Below are 20,695 nucleotides of genomic sequence, written 5' to 3'. Positions count from 1 at the left end.
AGAGAGAGTGTAGGAGGAGAGGAAAAAGAGAATTAGAGAAGAGTGGAGGGTCCGGTTATAGACGCGAAGACATAATTTCGTCCCCTTTACTCGGGGATCCCGAGGGGCTCGTAGCTACTGTTCAGGGAATATTTTCAGGTATTTTCACTACGCGAGCCACGCGATGCGATGCGACGGTTAAAAGGACTGCAACGTAACGACACCGGCCGAAAAAGCACGCGGGTGAAAATGGAGCGAAAACGAAAAACCGTAAAAAAGAGAGAAAGGAAAAATAAAAACGTCGAGTGGTGCAGAAGAGCGCCGCACGGCACTTGCACGCCATTCGTTTTCATGTCAGGCTGCGGATTGCTGAGCGAATGCACCATAAATTTCGTCGGTTATTACCGCGCCCATTGAATGCACTAATAAATACCAATTATCTTTACAGCCCTTTTACCCGCAATTTATTCATCCACCGGGAGATATCGCTACGAAGCAAATCACCCCAATTCCTCGACTCACTGCGGTACTGTAATATATTTTTCCAAGACGGAAACAAATTGACGGTAACTTGAACGAAATGCACAAGACGCGCGTCGCTTTTCTTCGCATCGTTGCTGACCGTCGTTTTGTTAACTTTTTTAGGCAATCGGGCGTGGAGCTTTAAAATAATACGAATCGATGGGCGAGTAGTCACAATCGGCAGCCGGTTCTCGTTGTGTTAATTGGAACGGACTCTTGCTTCTCTACGTATTCAGAGTTTGATTCAGAGACAAGGTGGAAGGAAATAATTGGGCGGATATTTTTGATTCGCGAACCCATGGTCGTAACCGTATCATCGTCATTGGCGTAGTTACTAATTAAATGCCTCGTTATCGCTGGGTGTGCACGAAGACTTTCCTCAACGAATTGTCACGACAAAGTAAAAGGTGTCCCAAAATTCACGCAAGAAGTGACTTTGATGGAAAACACAGGTTTATAATTAAAGATTGTAAATTTTTGTTATTGATTTTTAAAAAGTTGTTGAAATTTTCCATGACCATTTTGCATAAATGTGGAACCGAATTTATTATTGATACGACGATCAATTTCCTTCTTAAAATCGTGGGTGGTCCTGGGCTTGTTGGCATAAACCTCGTGCTTGAAAAAATCCCAAAGAAACAATAATCAATCTCATCACGGTTGATCAAGGTGTCCTTTATCTCTTGTACAAATGACTCATATTTCAAATTTTGCTTTAATTTTGAGACATTCTTTAGTAATCATGACTCTCGAGCAACATCTGACATCGTTATTCACAATCATATATTTATATTTGGATTTATCGACTCCTGTTCATCGCGGAATTAATCGCGGTCTTTTTAATGAACCGTATAACGTACGAGACACTCCAGTTATTGTTGACCTTACGACAAACTCGCGTGGCTTCGTGCTTCCGCCGATATGTGACTTTTATCTTTCTCTTTTTATTTCAAATTTTTATCGCCCACGATATTTTAAGCCCTTGTGATTTTTTTTATCGCCGGAAACCGAGCCGCGACTTTGCCGCATAATCTATAATGTATGCTATACCCACATAACCACCATGCGTTTATCCGTGCAATGATAACGGATCGAAGTGCGTTAAACGTTGACCGAGCTTTTTTTTTCATGGGTGCGGTTGTCGAGTTCCGAGTTTATCTTAAACAGTGCGGTTCGATTCGGAAGCAAAGTATCCACATTTTTACCCTCTTCTTTCGAACTTTTTTACCTTCTTCGTTCGACCGCGCAAAGCCTAAAAATTACGGGTTGAAAGTTACCGAGGTTTAGGATTTCAGGTATTCATGAAACTGCCGAATGTTCCACGCGGCTTATAAAAATGCAATCGGCCGCCATGGCCGCGGCTGAAACCCACGTGCAACCAACGGTACCCGTGTGCAGGACAAGGCCCAAAGGTAAGGAAAAATTCAACGCTCCGATCCTCGCAGGCTCGAAATGTACACGCGCTACGAATCCAACGGGCACGCGTGTAAAGGCGAGCTTCGTTAAATATGTCGGAGGCACTCGACGAGCGTTGCGATTCAGGCCTTCGAAACTGCCCGCGTGCGAGTAAAAAATTCCCGCACCTGCACCCGCGCAAAAATCATTCGGACGATTTCACGTCTGTATGAAGAATTCATGAAACGAATGAATTCGTTCCTCCCTTCCCGAAATATCCGAACCTTGAAAGTAGGCGGCGGAAATCCGCTTCCTCGACTCACCGTGCGTCATGAATTTTTTCAGAGCTTGAAAAGCCGCGCGGGGTAACCGATGAAAAATGGAAAAGCGAAGAAGAGGAACAAAAGAGAAACGAACCGGGACTACAACGTTTCGCCAAATCGAAAGCATGGTAGAAATGTTTAATTTCAAGGACATAACGGAAGCTCGCCCTCGCCGCGACTTTTCCGCCGACAACGGGTCGCTTGATTAAAACCAGTAGAAGATGGAACAAAGGCGCGGGGCGAGCGGATACCCAAGACTTTTTTCCCCCGGCTCATTCCTTTCTCATCCCCGATTCCGCCCTCGGAGCACCGCTGTACTCGGTAGTTTCCCCGCCAAGTTTTACAGCCCGTGAGTAAAACTTGAATGCATTGTTATTCACCGCGAATGGATATTTTTGGAATCTAGGCCGTCAAACTTTCCCTCCTTCGCCGACTGGCTGATGCATCCCCCGAACTGCATTCCAGTCAGGATTGCCAACCGCAGGTACGATGTACCCGAGAGTGAAAAAAACAGCCAAGAGGAAACGGAGTGCCGGGAACATTGCTCGCTCTTCTCGTTCCGAGTTTCTACTCCCGTGTTCGAGGTTGGAACCAGGGACTGATCCTCGAACACTTTTGTTATGGAAATACGTTTCACTCGAGATCTGCATTTCGCTCGTCGCGTGCACTGTAAAAATTTGCGAAGACCCCTCGGATATCCTTGCGGTAGTTCGAGGTGGACGCCTGCGGATTGAAACAGGGACAAACTTTCTTAGAATTAATCTCTGCCGAGGATCTATGATCCGCGAGCGATCGAGCGAAGAAAGCACGCGTCTCATTTGGACGCCAATTAAGGCGACGTGGAATAATTATGAGAATGGGGTAATTTAGTTGTTAATAACTTGCGCTCCGCGAGCTGGGCGAGAATCTTGTGCAAACGGTTCCCACGAGTCTGCCACAGACTGCAGCAAAGCTTGCAAGCTGTACCAGAAGACTATACACCAAGGAGCGAACCACCTTCCATGGTTATACAACGACGTCACGCATTTCTAATGAGCTGAAAATTGATAAGGCTGAAGTTTGTAACGCTATTGCAATGATGCGTATTTGGAGAAAATCGTTGTTTTGCAACTTTAGGATTGGTTGAAATTTAGTAAACCGTTGATACAGCGTCTGAAAAATCAGATTTTGTAAATTCAATTTCTTCAGGTATTCGAAAGGTGCCAATTTTCGTTCCAACGCTTCGATACATCAACGTTACTAACTTCAGCCTCGTAAATATTGTTATTTTCCAGCTTGAGGAGGGTGTAAAGCAAAAAAGAAAATCATGGAATCTTACATTCCAAAAAACTTGACACATCCAGAGTCGGTACGAAGATGCAAATTAGTGAATTTTTCCTCAACGCTCCGTTACGATAAAGTTACTAACTTCAATCTCGTGAAAAGTGTAAGATTGATCGACAACGATTCATAGTTTGAGCTTCCTCGCAATTTTTCGAATTCAGGTCGTAGGATTTAATGAAATCTTGCGTTCAATAGCAGCGGAGAAAAACAAGCGTACGCCGGTATTCGCAACCTACTGCAAAGTTGAACTCGCGACGTCGAGCATCTCAACCATCGTATCGAACAAGTTCGTTCGTTCTCACGGAACTCACGCCGTTCCACTGACCGAAGTCCGAAACGGAATTGGTATGATTAGAGCCTTGGCAGAGATAATTGCCGAAGCCTCGGTATTCTTGCCGAAGAGAAGTACGGCGAGAGGAAAAAAAGGTAGATCAAAGTTAACCGGGCTAAGAAGAGGACGTGGGGAAATGGGCTGGGAGAGGGGGGAGGATTCGCGCAAGCCGCCGATCCCGGCTCAAGGGTAAGAAAACTCAATCGTCCGACTTTCCTTCAGGTTCCCGCTCTCCGCAAACTTCTAAATTGAGTTTCGAAAGCTGCGTCTCCATTTGCGAGCCGAGCTTTGACGAAGCCTTTCTTGTCTTCTTCTTCTTCTTCTTCCTCTTATACAGACAAATGATATTTACCTCCATCGACTATCCTGTGGACTCTGATATATAATAAAGAACAGATTTTGCCGCGAATATTTCGCCGTGAATCTGTGGATGACGTTAGAGCTTCATTCCGAAAATGATACTTGTGTTTTACAATGGTGTCAAGAGTGATAATGGGAATTATATCGCGATGTGAAAAACAAAGACGAGGATGGAGCAGCGGGAGTGAATGGAATCGTCCGAAACGTCTGTTTTACTCGTTCCGAGAGGCGAGGACGAGGATGAGGAGATGGAGGGTCAAAGGGTCTGCGATACCGCTTCGCTATCCATTGGAACACCGACGTCAAACGCTTGAAAGATACGTCGGATAGCTAGACTTGAATACATTCGAAGCTTATCCAAAGCGTATTATAGTTAACGAGATATAGATTCGTCTCGGCACGCAATAATAGATCAGTTAACCCCAGTGCAGGCCATTGTGCCCGGTAAGGATCGCTCAATTGTTAAATGTACAGCCCGGCGCTGCCGGTCGCCGAGAAAATATCATCCTTCGACGGGATCGATACGTAATTATAATCGTATAAGACGTCAGTGTTCTTGTGTAATTAAATCCTGATTGAACACTATTCAATGCTCTCTTAATGCTCGTGAATACAGCCGCACAGTGTATTAATACACCGGCTTGGTCTACATTGATTTCTGTCCAATGATCCGGTCAAAGAATCCATACCAAATTGCATTTCAATAGCTTTGTTAGCTACGCCCGCGTACCCGCGTCTCCTCAATTCTCCGCTCCAGAGACCGTAAATTGGTTTAACTCGCAGTGGGATCAATGCCGTGTTGTACAGCTCACGTGTTCATTTTTATTTATCGGTTACGTGCAGCACACTTGCATCCGTATCTCACTTACACGTCGTACACCGTTCGCATCCATCCGTGGCAGATTTTATTATCAAGAGCCTGCACCGATTTCGGGACCATGTCGCATCTTCCCTCTCTATTCGTTGGACAGTTTCCGAATCTCTGCATCTCTCGGTCTGTGCCTTGTATTTGTACAGCATTATACGACATTAGGATCCTGGATGATTTTTTTTTCTTTTTTTTTTTTGCTCTCGCAACGCCAGTGAAATTGATCGGTTGACCAATCACCGATTGACAAGGCGAAAGAAAAACGAAATCAGCGGATGAGAGGGGCGGGCAAAAATTGTTCTCCCCTCCGGATGATGATCCAACTAGACTCCGGGGAATCATTCGTCCGTTCGAAATGGACGTGTGGACGCTTTTGACGTCGACCTTCTGGGATTGATCGACGAAGAGAGACAGACGAGTCAAGGGAACGAAACGAATCGAAACTAGAAAAGGAACGCGTGTTGTGAAACGTTGCGCAATGAGCTAACTAACTACATATAATATACGTACGTACGTACGTATCGTTTATGAATGCATCAGATGTCCCCGGTATCTTTGATCTTGAAGCGAAATGAAACAGACGCTTTGTACCAGCACACGTCGTCGAGATTGAAGAATTAGCAAATTCAATCGGATAAGAGTCTCACTTGAAATGGCGGGAGGGGGGCAGGTAAGTCGAAGTCGGAAAGTAAGCCTTATGAAATATCATTTGAGAACGAAGATAGTCGGTTTAGAAAGTTCTTCTTACCAAGGGGGGATGGGGAACCACGCTCAATTCCATTCGGGGACGACAATGGACGCGATAATATATACATATATATATACCCTAACCCTGCTTTTAGTCCTCTTATTTTTTTTCATTTTGTCATACCGTGAAATTATGAGCGATAAAACGAGACGGTCATTCATAGAGCTCAGCGATACGTTCGCGGGGCCACACAAAGCATAAATGACGGGAGTGTTGTTTTTTCATGCCCACCTGTCGCCGGTAGATCGATAACGAGTAAAACCTGCGCCGAGCAAATTAACGATGTGTCATTAGCTAATTCTGAAGAAAAAGGGGTAACGGGAATCGAATTCTAACCTTGTAAGGAATCGACGCTGAGCTTTTTTTCTTTTTTTACGCATCGTCGGAACGCTTAGGTGATTTCGTCACGCCGAGTACGGTGTGGTCGCGATTGATACACGCCTCTAGACTTTCGTGGGTTTCGCAATTTAACCTCGTCGGTATTCGTGTGTAACGCACCTTGAGAGACAATGACCCGCGAGTTTGGAGAAACGCCGGTATCACTGAAGGGAATCTAAATTAAAAGATGTCATGCTGCAAAGAGACCAGCCGGCGCTTAGAACAACAGGCTTGTTATTAATTGACGTCGTTTGCCGTAGCGTGGGAATTATTTATTTGATTTTTTTTCTTCCAACATACCAGAATTAAACAATCGCGTCAACTTCGTTAAATCCGTCTCCCGGATCAAAGGCGAGGGACGCACCTGTCATTTTTAATCGCCGTCGATGATTTCGTCGAGCGGATTCTCTCTTTCGATGAAATCGTGCCGACGGGTGCGCGTGTGCGTGTTGAAATGCAGAAAATAAAAATAACATTGATACGCAATAACAATGAACAGCGGACCCGTGAAGTATATTCGTACAAGTGTAACATTACCTAAATATTCTTTCTTCTTTGCCAATATTTTATCCACGACCGCAGATTCCACAGCGTCTTGGCTCGGAGCCACGATATACCAGAGCGACCGAGAGGATAGTCCGAAATAAACAAACTTGCGTCTACTTTTTAGAAACAGCACGAATAGGCGCAATAATAATACCGGTCAGTTCCGCGCGGGTACGTAACTGATAAAATAAAAAATAAATTATTTTTCCCCGAGATTTCGACGTCCGAGCTTTGTGGCCGGCCGTTTGTTGCATCTGGAAGGCAAACGATCGGTCGCGGTGAGACGAAGAATTAAAACTTCTCGATTCCCATCCCGTGCGTGCAGGTATCCCGCTTTATCAAACGGTAGCCGTACGCGCGGTACGTTACGAAATTGTAATTGATTAATGGGGGTCCTCCAACGTCGTACTTTCCTCTTATTATGTCACAACGGGACGCGTGCGACATTGTGCAGCCGAGATTCGATCTCCGAGCTTAGTGGCACATTTGTCTTTTCCATTCCCGGACCGTGTGCGCCACACTGTCAGGATTCTTAAAAATGATATAGAGTCTTGCGCCTGTGTCGGCGTTGCGCTCGCTGTAGGTGCCGCGATCAAATCATCATCATCATCATCGTCGTCGTCGTCGTCGTTTCAACTTTCGAATCTGAATGCTCGAATGGTTTCTGCTTTTTTATTGTTGTGTTTGTTTGTTCGTTTTTTTCTTTCATTTTATTTTTCTTTTTCTCTCTTTTTTTTTTATCTTCACTCCGTTTTTTCACCTCTTACTCAAGAGGTTGACGGGGCACGCTTGTATCGAGTCAAAACAAATCACTATCGCTCAAGCCGAAGTCGAATCTTAATTTTTCAGATCGGATCGTAAGTCAGTCTCGAAATCTGAGTGGCCGTTTCTTTGGGCGGGAGCAAAAAATGAAAAGAAAAATAATGAAAAAAGTATGAAGTAAAAAAGAAAGAAAAGAAAACGAATGTAGAAGAATGTAGATTTACTCAGATGAAATAATGGAAATGAGAGCTAAATACGGCCGTAAACCTTGCCGTTCCGAATCAAAGACATGGTCAGCATTGTTTGATCTCGTTTCGCGCTAATATCTCGACGTTTATACGACGGCGATCCATCCCCGCTTATCTTTACCTCAATTTATTTTTATCTCCCACTCGGACCTGCCCCTTATTCAATCTAAACAATTCCATACTCGAGTCCCCTCCCAGTAGAAGTCCCTGATCGTATTTGATAGGATGTGCCTCTAACAGGCAATTACCCGTAATTCTCTCGGATGGGATTTTGACCCGCCCGCGAACGTCTTTCTTCCACCATCCTTACGGTACCTCTAATCGCGAGCCCAAGATCGCTCTTTCCATGCGAACAACGGGCTATATTATACGCGTAAAAATTATCTTGGCATACCTCGTAAAATAAGGTAAAAGTCAGCAAGTAGGAAAAGATGAGATTTGAAGATAGAAATGCATTGCACGAATATTTGGCCGTCCGGTTTCCGGGATCGAGGTTCCTCTTCGTACTCCGCTCGGAAAGCGACGTCGTTGATAAGACACCGTCGTATCTCCGGCTCCGTCGGCATCGTCCATCCTCGTCTCTGGTCCGACCAACAAAACAATGACCCACGACTGGGTAGGCAGGCACTGAAATAGCAATACGGGTATCCTCTCCTCGGCCTTTGTGGACGCGTCGCCGTTGTCGCGATCGTTAGATCTCGTATTGCCGCAGAGCCGCGTGCATTAAAGCTCCGCGCTCTTCCAAAATAGAACTACCAGTAATCACCTTGCGCCGAGGTACGAGGCTCAGCTTATCATTATTCTCGATGAATTCCGCGCTGCGGTTTTCAAAGGAAAGTAGTTAAGCGCCTCCGACGCCGCTCCCTCTCACTCTTTCGGCACGCTCAGTTTCCCGTCAGCTCTATTATCCGCCTTTTGTGCAAACCGCGGCACGTGTCAACTAAATCAAGCTTATTCGCGGGATTCCTCCTCGCGACGGGTAAAAAGAAAATTAAACGATGATACGAATTGCCGGAATGATGGTAGAAACAGGTGTCACCGACATACGGTAGACTGCACTTGCAGATACTTGCAGCCGACAAAAGTGACGTAATTACCGTCACTGAAAAACGCGAACAAGAAACGTGGCCCAATCGAAACTGTGTAAACCCCCCAAACGCGAGGCATTAACATTGATTAGCGATATTTAGGACGCCCATTCTCTCTTTCCTCTCAGTGAAACTGTCAAACGAAACGGAGGCGAGACGTACTATCTTGGATAATCCTGAAGGGGAAATGTCTCGATTGATCAGGGGCCATTCATTCCCAACCGGATGACTGGTCGTGCAGGCGATCGGATCGACGTAGCATACCTTCGGCATTGTGCTAACCGTTTATTGACGTACTTGTCCTCGACGATAAAAATCGGCTGTAGAGATAGCGGTACGTCGACTGTATTCAGCGCGTCTCGGCTCCGACCGCACAAGCTGAAAAGCTTGAGAGTACGGACAATAATCGGAAAGCCCGTTATAAATTAGCTGGATTCCGAACGTTCCGACTTCACCCCATAAACCGGCGAGTACCTGTGATCTTTTATTGCCGCAGGTAATCATCCTCGGACGGTCAGAGTCAAGGTCTCTTGTCCTTGCGATGTTTACTTTACCAAATGTCCCCCAGTCGCTGAGGATCGGTAGTATTCGTCGTCAGTCCTCGAGTATATTTCGACTCGTTTAGGTGCCGTGCTTGTGACTCATTCACGCGTGGTCAACAACGTCGCGACGTGTTTCCGTCGGACAGACATGGCGAAACTAGTTATCCTTGTTACCGAAGTTGTCCCGCGACGTTTGTTCGAGTTTGTATCGCCTTACACATCCAACTTACCCAGACATGTCGTTCACCTTCCGCGGCAGTTACGACGCAACGCGACGCGCTCTTCCTACCGAAATAATATGCAGGATTCAACTATCGCCGCTGCTGAATCGAAAACCGATAAAACGACGTCATTGCTCGTGTGCTTTTACCGATGAATACGGCATGGAACTGATATATGATTGAGTACAGAGAATGATTATTTCGTTTCTTCGTATACCGCTAACTGTACACACGGAAGTCGTCAATTCGTCATTAATTGTCTTAATCGAATCGCCGTCGAATTCGTATGAAGAAATAAATGAATGAGAGTAAAATAACTTGAGGAAACGTTCTTTTTTTCTTTTAAACAAAATGAGGTAGCAATCGGCGTTAACTGGAAAGGAATAATCGAGATCGATTAAAAGTATTATCATCTCGTCTGTTTACCGCGCTGCCCGACATATTGACTTTGCTCTAGACTTTGAGCGTGTTTACGAAATTTTCCCTTGCCCGTAAACCCCGTGTTATTGAATGAAGCTCGTCAGTAGTGAGCGAGTATCCGTCGGGAATAGGTAGGCAAGGTATACCCTCCTGTAATACGTGAGTAAATTGTCTAGCCTTCGGCGAAATTATAACGGGATCGGGTCAAAAGGGTGTAAGGTTCGCTCGTTGTCGCCTCTGACTCGACAACCGAGTCTCCGATGTACCGAGTGTGATTCGAGCAAGGTAACAAGACGTGTAAGATTCTCCTTCCACGTCGTGGGTGGCTTAAATCAGCCTTTCGATTCCCATGGTGATTATGGTGAAGTGATCGAACGTATCTTCAGCAGTGTGACACGTGACGTCGTGTTTCCTGAGATTTCGATGTGAAAACGCAAAAAGTATCGGCTTGCCTTGCAGTTTCATCCAGGCGTATGAGGTACGTTACAATATTTGTGTATAAATAAATACGTGAAAATCTTGAAAAGATGGTAATTTTTTGTCGCATGAAATGTTCGTAAATAACCCCGAGCGAGTGGAAAAATAAACTTTATTCCGTGCCGAAGATGACCCAGCGGATATCTTGATCGCAGATTGAAGGTGGCGTGCGTAAATTTAGGCCAGTTATGATCCGGCGGAACGGTTGACATTTCTACCGCAAAAATATCCCATCCACCATCTGTTTATTCTCGGTGTGTTCCGTGCGTGTAGGCAGAACTATCAGCGTGTAATATTAGAAACTATCGCGGTTGGTTCTCTGTTGGACGTGTCGGATTCGCGGGGTTTGGAAAAAGAAAGGAGTAAACGAGGAAAGGAGGCGGAGAATCAGCGTCGACTCGAAGAGGCAAAAAACCTGAATCGAAGTATCGATAATTCTTACGGTACGCATTTGTACGATAGGTTCGTCGGGCAATCGGACTCGTAGAGAAACCAACGAATGATTGCGTAGCTCGTCTCGTTAAATTAAAAGGCTTTGATCGATTGGTTTTCTCTACCGAGTCATTCGTAACAACGTCAAACACGACAATCCGTTTCGTTTCATTTCACTTCATTCCATTCCGTCGCGGTCGACCCGAATCGGAGTTCCCGTTCCCTAGGTCGCGTAGTAGTGACCCCCCCTCGACTATTTTCCCGCTAGAAATCCACTATTTTTAGACATGCCGAAGAATAAATAGCCGAACATCGCTTCGAGCCGCTGTGTATCAGCCACCTTCCCCGCATACGTGTATATTTACAAATTATCCGCCCGCGTTCCTCGATGCATAAACGAAAAGAAAAACTCCGAGCCTATTATCGTACGTTGTGTACTCTGTGACGATCGTACACCGGGTGATCTGCAAGTGCATGTTTTTCACCAACGTGCGCAATTAATACGCACCGTAAGATATGCGGCACGAGGCTTTTAATATTCGAAATTCGAGGCTCGCAAAAACACGGCGATGATAGAAAAACCAAAAAAAAATCGTCCAACTATCAACCGATTGCCGTTGCAGCGGTGAAAATTACTCAGCAGTTTTTACAGCCAAAATTGTTGCAATTTACTCGCCCGTTTCTTTTTCTTTCCTTTGTCTTTTTTCGACTTCTCTATTTGCCGTGGGCTGAATTAACGCCTATCACGTTTACCGCATGGCGCTAATTTAGTCAAGCCCATTCATCAGCATTGCGATCTAGAAGTAGGTAGGTGTCTACGTTCGCGAACCTTTGCCGGGCCTCGTTGCGATGTCATCGATCTTTTAAATTGCCTCACGACGTGCCGAATTTAATTTTAACGACGTCTTGATTTCGTATCGACACTGATTGAAATTAAGCGCAGTTACTTACCGTATCAAATACGTGCGTGTGTGTGTGTGTCTATGCGAAAGGAAACAGTTGCACAATTGAACGTGCAATTATTGCGCTTCGTTTTTTCTGCACATAAATAAGACTTCGTACACATGTTATATATAATCGCTAGTATTGCTTGTATAATTGCGATTGTACTTTTCATTATATACCGTACGCAATACCGTTTCTTGTTTCTCAACTGCAAAACTTTGTGATATTTCTATGAAACCTGGTAGGTGATCAATTGTTGTTTACCGAATGAACTATCGAAATTCATTCAAAGTTATATACATGTCTCGTTCATATATATTTCAATGAAATTCAATTCCGAAGGCTCACCCGAGCTCGATATTATAGAAGACCTTGTAAGTATGTAATACCATATATATATATATATAACTCGCGGTGCTTTATACACCTTGTATACGTGGTTACCCGGTTGACAAATCTCGATAAACAAAGTGATATGAATCAAGTCAAACCGAGCAGACTAACAGGAAATTACCGATTCCGATAAAATCACGGACGCGCATATTCTTACTGATTGTTTCTCCGTGCAGCATTGTTCGAAAATGCGTAGGGTACCTACATCGATCCGAAGCCGACTTCCCATTCCATTTCTACTCCATTCGCCCGAGTTTCTACGTGACGGTACAACAGATAAGGAAACCACATTGGTCTATCGGAATTATTATACACTACGCTGCTTCTTCGCATGGAAAAGAAAAACAAAATCAGGGTATGCTTGGTATTTTTCATCGTAGTAGCGATAATAATTCGCTTCAAGATTGTTGTCTGTGTTTCTTTTACGCTTTTCTGCATAGGACTAAATTGAAAGAGAAAACAATAAGTTTCTTACTTTCGATAAACCGCGCGAGATTTTCAACACCCCGGAGATTTCTACCCGGATTAGCTGTGCAAAATCATCGGTTACGTACATTCACTATAATAATATATGTTTTTATTATACGGTGTACAAATCCGCCTATAATTCAATGTAAACTGTTACAATAAAAAGAAAACTGACATCGCCGCGGCTGGACGACGGCCAGAAAATTTTGCCAGAACGATCGGTCGCTGGCTCGCTTATAATCGCGATCCTTATTCCCCGTTATACTCGTTATCGCAACCTTGTAATACCTACCACAGGATTTATACGAACCCGTTTTTAAGAAAAAAAAAATATCGCCCGGCGCTCATTCCTTTGCATTGGAAAAACGTTTTACAGTTTTATATTCAAACATAGCTGTAAGGTCTGTTAGGGGATCAGTTCCAACGCGTGTTTCCTTCCCAGCTGACGTTGCTTCACATTTGAAGAACAACGAAAAACCTGATGTAAATGTAATATGTAGAGATATACGCGCAGCATGTTGTATAACGTTGAGTATATTGCGTGCTGTGGAAAAAGGAAAGAAAGAAAACTAAAAAAAAAATAAAAAATTATAGAATAAAAAAAACCTCTTTTATCGAACAAACGGTAGGACAATCATTGACACCTGTCGCACCCAGTTTTAATGCAGAGTGTATACACCGCGTTTCGTATATTTTATTTTCCTCTTTTTTTTTTCCATTTGTCACGAGAGCTAGTTTTACATAAGTCTCAGGCTCTGAATAATGTTGAGAATAAAAAAAAGAGCGGTAGAAAAAATTCCGGCGCCACTCTTACGTGCGATTGTACCATTAGTTTTTTTTTTCTCCGTTGATTTTTCTTTTTTTTTTTTTTTCACATTATCCACTCATCGTCGCAGGTTAAACGTGTAATTGAGCATGATACGGCACCCGCAGGGTTGCAGACCCCGAGTAATTGTTTCTGTCGATATCATTCTTTTTTTTCGCGTTTCTTCATTTTACGCCGCTGTTGAACAACAGTAATTGGTACACAGCTACTCATTTAATTCGCTTAACGAAATTGACCTTCCGATCTAACCTCGCGATATGCAGATCATGCGAGTGATGTTGCTCAATTTGCTGAGAGAGCAAATCTATTTTCAACTGCAATTGTTCCGCGCGTATTACATTACCTATATACACTCGATTCCGTTACAACCAAACGTGTAATACAATGCACGTATGAGTAATGTATATCGCGTACGTAGCAACGTCTGACGGAATGACAAATGGCATTGCCTGAAGAACGATCGTCGCTTTCCGTCTGTCGCTCCGCGCAACGTTAACGGCTGTGTTTCGAATCGGTTTATACTGCGCGTATAATGCTTCGCGACTTGAGCGGAGAAGAAGAAAATATTCAATTAATGCGCATGTTTCGCGGCTGCATCCGCTTCTACACGGCAAGAAGATTTATCTGTCGGTGGAAATCCGCAGCGACGTCGATCGCATCCTGCATTTTTACGCTTGTCGAATTACAGAGTGCCTCCTGATTCGCCGGTCAGGTGCATAATCGTAAAATTGACGCGAAACCTCCGCTACCGAGCAGCGAGGGAGAAAATGGGGAGGAAAAATCCTCTCCGCCGATGACTTAGTGGTTCAGATTGGCCGGAAAATTCACGTCCCTTCGTAAAATAACAAAGCAGCGGTTCGTCCGGAAACTTAACCGAGGTGCGGATGATGCTGCGTTTAATTTTTCATCAACTTTAATGAGAAACTCCTGCAAGAGGAAGAGAGAAAGTGAGGGGGGGGGGGGGGGAGGTGGGGTGGTGTGTAATTAAAATCGCAATCAGGAATCAACTCCGCGTTGAACCTTACAGCGCGGAAAACTTAAAACTGTGCAAGAAACAAAAATAGGCTACCGAAATTGTCGCCGGTTGAAAAGGCTGCGGGTAAAAAGAGGCTGAGCTGGGCATAACCAGCAAGGACAATCACTCGGTTGTTCCAGGATAGCTCCCCGAGTATCGTGAGATTCGACAGCTGTCGACCGGGTTTGCCAGTCATCCCTGTTTCCTTTTCCTTATTCTTTTTCTTCATCTTCTTCTTCTTGTTCTTCGTTTTCTTCTGCGCAAGCATCCAAGCAAGCATCGAATTTTTGGCCGCGCTGCTCGCGCTATTGACCCAGCGAGAAAAGTGCCTGGATCCTGCACCAAATGTAGATATAGATGTCTGTTTCTGTGTCCTACGAGGTGTCACATACACGCACACACACACACACACACACGCTCCCTCCCTTTCAGTTACGAGGGTACCTTGACTTTTCCCCTTCACCCTCATTCCTCCGTCGGTCTTCTTCCGGTACCAACCCGGGTCGGGAAATTCATCAGATCCCCGGATATCCGATCCCCGAATCATACACCTCGCGACGCGTCCCGGAGGGTCCTAAACTCGAGACCCGAACGATCGAATACTTTCCTTATTACACAGGGATCATCCTCCTGATCAAGTTTTCCTCGTTCGGTTAATTTGTCCGGATGTTGGGGAAAATTAGGGACGAGCGCGAATGTGTGTGAGAAATATTTGACATTGAAACGAAAATCGAAAGCTTCTTCATTTTTTCCTTAAATTTTTGTAAAAAAAAAACAGTACTTTTATCGCGAGGTTATTTGACGTCTTGGAACGAGTGTCGTATAAGCTATGTTACGTAACCGAGCCCGGTGTAAGAGGGGAATAACGGCGGTTATTCGAGGCTTTTTGCAGCACCGCCTCCGTCATAACTGCCGTCATAGCTGCGAGAGTATAACTTTTTCTTCTCTACGATATAAATGTCATCCTGCGACCGTACGGTGGAAAACGGTTGACATGTCGGGGGTGGAGAGGGAAAGGAAAGGGACGGGAAATTCATCTCGAAAATATATTTGATCGTAAAATTCTCCTTCTTAGCCGAATATGTTCCGCAGGGAACTTTCCGCAGTCCTCTATTATAGAAGCGAACCAACTGCTCGCCCCGACGCATAGAGGAGTTATATTTCTACTTCTGGTCGGCTACACGTACGATTACATGTATATATTATGGATTCATCGAATGATATACTAAGCGACACGTGCGTGGCATTGAGGAAATTTCGACGGCTCGATTATTATTAGGTATCGGAACACGGGGGTGCTGGTTTATAAGGCACTGTTCTTGAATTAGCGTTGGAAGTGTGCCGATTCTTTACGGCCCTGTTCGAAATTTCGGATATTTTTATAACCTACGAAACTGCGGATGTAGAAAACCTTTCCGAAAACAATTCTTCCCTATTGTGTCGAACGGTATAATCTGAGAAGTGAAATGAAATTACGGTGAAGGCCGTATAAATCTCTACTTAGGTTCGTTTGATGTATTCTTACCGTTATCACCCACTCTAGTTTCCCACCTTCCTCTTTCTCCCACTCTCTCACTACAGTTCCTCTGTTATTTCAACAGAACGGTAGGTACGTATTTTTCTCCCTTGAAAGTCTGACTTGCCGGAATTGTCGAGAACGTTTCAAAGTAAATATCAAGAACTTATTAATGGGCGCAAAACGCTTATCCTCATATGTCAAGTTGTACGTGTTACGACGTGTTTCTTTCGTGATATGGTACTCGTCATTTGCACGAAATTGGATGAGAAAATTTGATTGATAGTGGCAGATTGACACCTTGGATAACTTATTTCAGACAATTAATGTTGTCAATTGCGAATAGGTAAATACGAAATCGTATTCAGGCATAGAGAACGAAAAGCTTGCGTACTATATGATTTCCTCTCAAAGATTCGATGAAAAAGTAATAAAAAAAGAAACAAATAAAAAATGTTGATCGCGTACATTCGTATATTAATACAAACAGGTATCGATTCCGTCTAACTCTGTTTGCCATGACAACAATTTTCAGTCCCACAATCACATTCCCGAATATCGTCCCTTCTCTTTCTCTCTGCTTTTGCCGGGCTTTAAAGGCAAAGGGCAAACATTGATCGGGACGACAAGTTCGCGCGGAAAAATCTCTCGGGATGTTGTAATGCCGGAGCGTGTGACACGTGCGGGGGAAAGTCGGTGAAGGGCAGGAGGGGCGAAAGCGAGGATCCGGACGGTTCCAGATCCCGTGGGAACAGAGTCGAGTAGCGGCCTCCGCAGGATGGCGGATCGCCGAGGCAATGACAGCACGTGTAATGTGTATGTATAAGCCGGGGGCGATCCTCGAAACCCGGGAAGACATTAGTATGCATAATTCTCGATACATGCAAGGGGAAAAAAGGATGCCGTGGCTCATTTTTTTCTTAGTACATGAAAATTTTTGTAGTGTGGTATATAAATATATCATAAGTTGGTTAAAAAAAAATCGGCTGTTTTTATTTTTTTCGATGTCACGTGTTTAATAGTCGTAGAAAGAGGAAATAAGACGCCTTTTATGATTTGAGCCGGTAATATTAATATTTAGTGATTCTCGAAAGCAGTTTTCCATTTTCTATTTAATCAACATGAGAAAATAATTTGGTTATTTCTGAATTTTGTAGCTCGGTAACGAGGCAATGCACATAAATTTCCGATGAATATTTTTGTTGGGAATTTAATGCTGTACAAAAAAAGGTGTCTTGTAATTTTTTTTACAACTAAACTCTTTGAAAATTTATTCAAGATTGAAGTTGAAATCATGAGAAAATTCACTTTTTTCGAGATTAACAGCGAAAATATACATTTCAACTAATCAATATAGGTAAAATAATGTACTAGTTACATTTTTCGTACTCTAAGTAAGTATTGAAAAATGATCTACCTAAATATACGTCTTTTCGTCAATTATCTTAATGAACGTGAGAATCAACTCCATTTTAAAAGCATCTTTATTTAGTAAAACAATAAATTTGCTCCAGTTGAAAATTAATTGAATGACATGATTTAACAGCGATTGAAATGTTTTCCAAAAAAATGACCACAATATTTTGTGATAAGTCTAGTATTTTCGCTGTTGATCTCGAAAAAGGGATTTTTTACACGATTTGAACAAAAAATTGTTAAAGACCTTTTTTTTTTGTAGAGCATTAAATTTCCTACAAAAATATTTAACGAACATTTACGTATGTACATTGCATCGTTACTGAGCTACAAAATTCAGAAATAACTAAAATTATTTCCTCATGTTATTTGAATGGAAAATGGAAAATTGCCATTGAAAAAAAAAAAAAAACAGTAGCCTTTTTTTTTGGACCAGCACTATATATATTACATATATATAAATTTTACGATTTTCTTGCTAATTTCACCCGCAAATAGATTTACGAGTTTTTCGATTTGGTTTCTTCACTGGATCGTCGCGTGCCTTCTAGGCTCGCTGACTTGCAGAGAGAACTCGTCGACTTTACACGTTGAATATCGTTTTCGCGCGTATTTAACTACCGCATAAAAGAGAAGCTTTTCGGCATCGTAAATTTCAATGATCTCTCGGTTGTTTTGGCTTTTCAAAATCGCACTGCATCGGCTCGTTAAAAATCAGAGGCGTTGAGTTCGGGTCCCTATCTATGATCGTATAAACATTCCACAATGCATGCAATTAACTAGCTGCTCTTAGAGTCGCACAGTGTTCGCCGTTCATTCGTTTATCTGTGGAATACACCGATCTGACGGACGATAGGAAAACGATTGCGGTTTCTCTCCGTCTCATTCTCTCTCATTCTCTATCCACGTATCTCACACGTCACTACTTTACTGTGTTTATTTTATTCTTTCGCATCCCCTCTTCTTACTAGTTCATATATCATTTTTTTTTTTTTTGTAAAATTGTGACGCAAAATCCAATCGTCGAAATAGAAAATAGAAAAGAAAAACTGAACGAAATATAAGGAAAGACGGAAGCTGCGTTTCAACGTTTAATCGACTGTTGAACTTTAAGAATCAAGAAAAAACAAAATATGAAACATACATTTGATAAATAAAAAACGAAAATTTATTACAGAAACTTGGGAGTAACGATGATCTGTTAAAAATATTCTGCGAGATTATACGCTTACAAAACGGGATTCGCCATAGCTGAGAAATGACAAAAGAGTCGATTCTTCTCATCTTTGCTCATCTCAGACTGTCACGAGCTTATGTATAATTCAATTATAATTCTCGATCAATTTTAAATTATCACACGTCAGCTCCTAGGTGCAAAAAAATGCAGAGACGGTACAAGCAGACCGCACGCAGGGTATATAAACGTCGCCGATGACCTTTCCTCTGTGATTCTCTAACCAGGATTGACACGCGGCTGCCTCTTTCATTATCGAAACATCCCCCCCTCCTCCACCCTCGCCGGTTTTTCCTCCCACCTCCTCACAACCCCCGGATCTATTCTTGACTACGAGAAATTGGGACGCCCAGTGCCTTTGCTATTAATAGTAAATTCTCTGCCACGTTTTATATAGGCTACCAGATTCTTTGATCAAAATATTGACCCGCGTCGATTGTACATAGGTATGCATACATCGAAGACCATATCACGCGCTGTTATCACCGCTGTTCGAACGCGCGTATGTCACACCAGATTCAGCGTATAATTCGTAGATAAAGAAAGGCAAGGAAATAAAAGTAGAATCAAAATTGCATTTAGAAAATAATATATTTCCAGCGAAAAATGAAGCTGGGACTTGGTACAAAAATTTGTATATTGTGTATGTATAGATATATGTATTTGTGCAGGTTTTTCGTCAAGATTAGAATAAATTTTTTCAACTTTCTTCCCTCCTTCTACCTCTCGACAGACACGCCGACGATTTGCACAAATATTTACCCGCAGTTAATTGGATATAAGAGGCAGAGGACACTACGCTCTCTGCTCTACTTTCCTCCTCTTCTGCATTCGTGATCGCGAAAACTTTCTCGCCTATCCCTCGTCTTCGCTCGTCGCATCTTTCCACGTGGTTAGAGGGTGGTTGAACCTTGAGTAAAAATTTGAAAAACTTTATGCAGACGATGTAAAGCGCCGAGTTGCCGAAGCCTAGAACTAGATGTCGAGTGTTCTTCTTATCCTAACTTCGAGTATGTGAATTGCGTCATGTTATATACATATATGCATATACATATACATGTGTATATATATATATATTAATATGTGTAGCCTCGTCTTCGTTCCAATTTTAATTTCATTCCAATATACGTTTCATAAATGATGGATAATTTATACTCTTTTAAACAAAATCAATCCGTCGTCTTTATTTGGCTGGTGGTGCACGATGCTGTTGCGTCATTCGTTTCGATTCGACCTTCGAGGGTTCAACTACGTAGCACAAAATTCTCACCAGCTGATAGAATGATAGATCGCACATCGTATATTTTTCGGTTCGTTAAACGCGTTATAATGCGTCTTTCGATGCGTGCGTGCAACAACCTTTGAATTTATCATGCAAAGTATCGGTTAATTAAGAACGAGAAGTAGAAAGACGTCGGATAGAAATTTCTTTGAAGCAATTCCTCGCACGTTTTTTTTTTTTTTTTCTTTTTTCTTTTTTGCTCTTTCAACAAAACTTGGGAACCTCAACTTATTCGTTTCAAATTGCATTGGAATTACGTTATTATACATGACGAAACGCCGCGTCGTCTTCTTCTGCGTCGCGTCTCGAAAACGAATGCAGGTGTAAACTTCTTGGTGTAATATCGGAGGCAATCTTTATTACGGTCGGAGCAATAAATCGCAATTATGGCGGTTTTTTTTATCCGTCTCCCTGATATTTTAAAAGGAATTTTTTCTTTCCTTCATTCCTTCTTCACTTTGCCTGCATTATTCAACATTGCACGTTTCATTGTTCTGCTTTTATTTTTCTCCACCCCCCTCACTTCACCCTATCGTATAAATTTCGCGTAATACTTTCGTCACTGGCCCGTAAGCCGCAGGTTGATGTTTTCTTTTATGTTGCACAAATGACGGTCGTAAACCTCATTTCGAGCAAA

General features: G+C 43.0%; 1 protein-coding gene across 24 annotated transcripts in view; it reads right to left on the bottom strand.

Moving 5' to 3' along the window:
- LOC107225076 (calcium/calmodulin-dependent protein kinase type II alpha chain) overlaps positions 1-20,695 on the bottom strand; it is a 97,604-nt gene that overhangs the window by 71,163 nt on the left and 5,746 nt on the right. The window lies entirely within an intron of this gene.

Source organism: Neodiprion lecontei, chromosome 1, assembly GCF_021901455.1.
Source record: "Neodiprion lecontei isolate iyNeoLeco1 chromosome 1, iyNeoLeco1.1, whole genome shotgun sequence".
NCBI lineage: Eukaryota > Metazoa > Arthropoda > Insecta > Hymenoptera > Diprionidae > Neodiprion > Neodiprion lecontei.
This window is presented reverse-complemented; position numbering and strand designations above follow the sequence as displayed.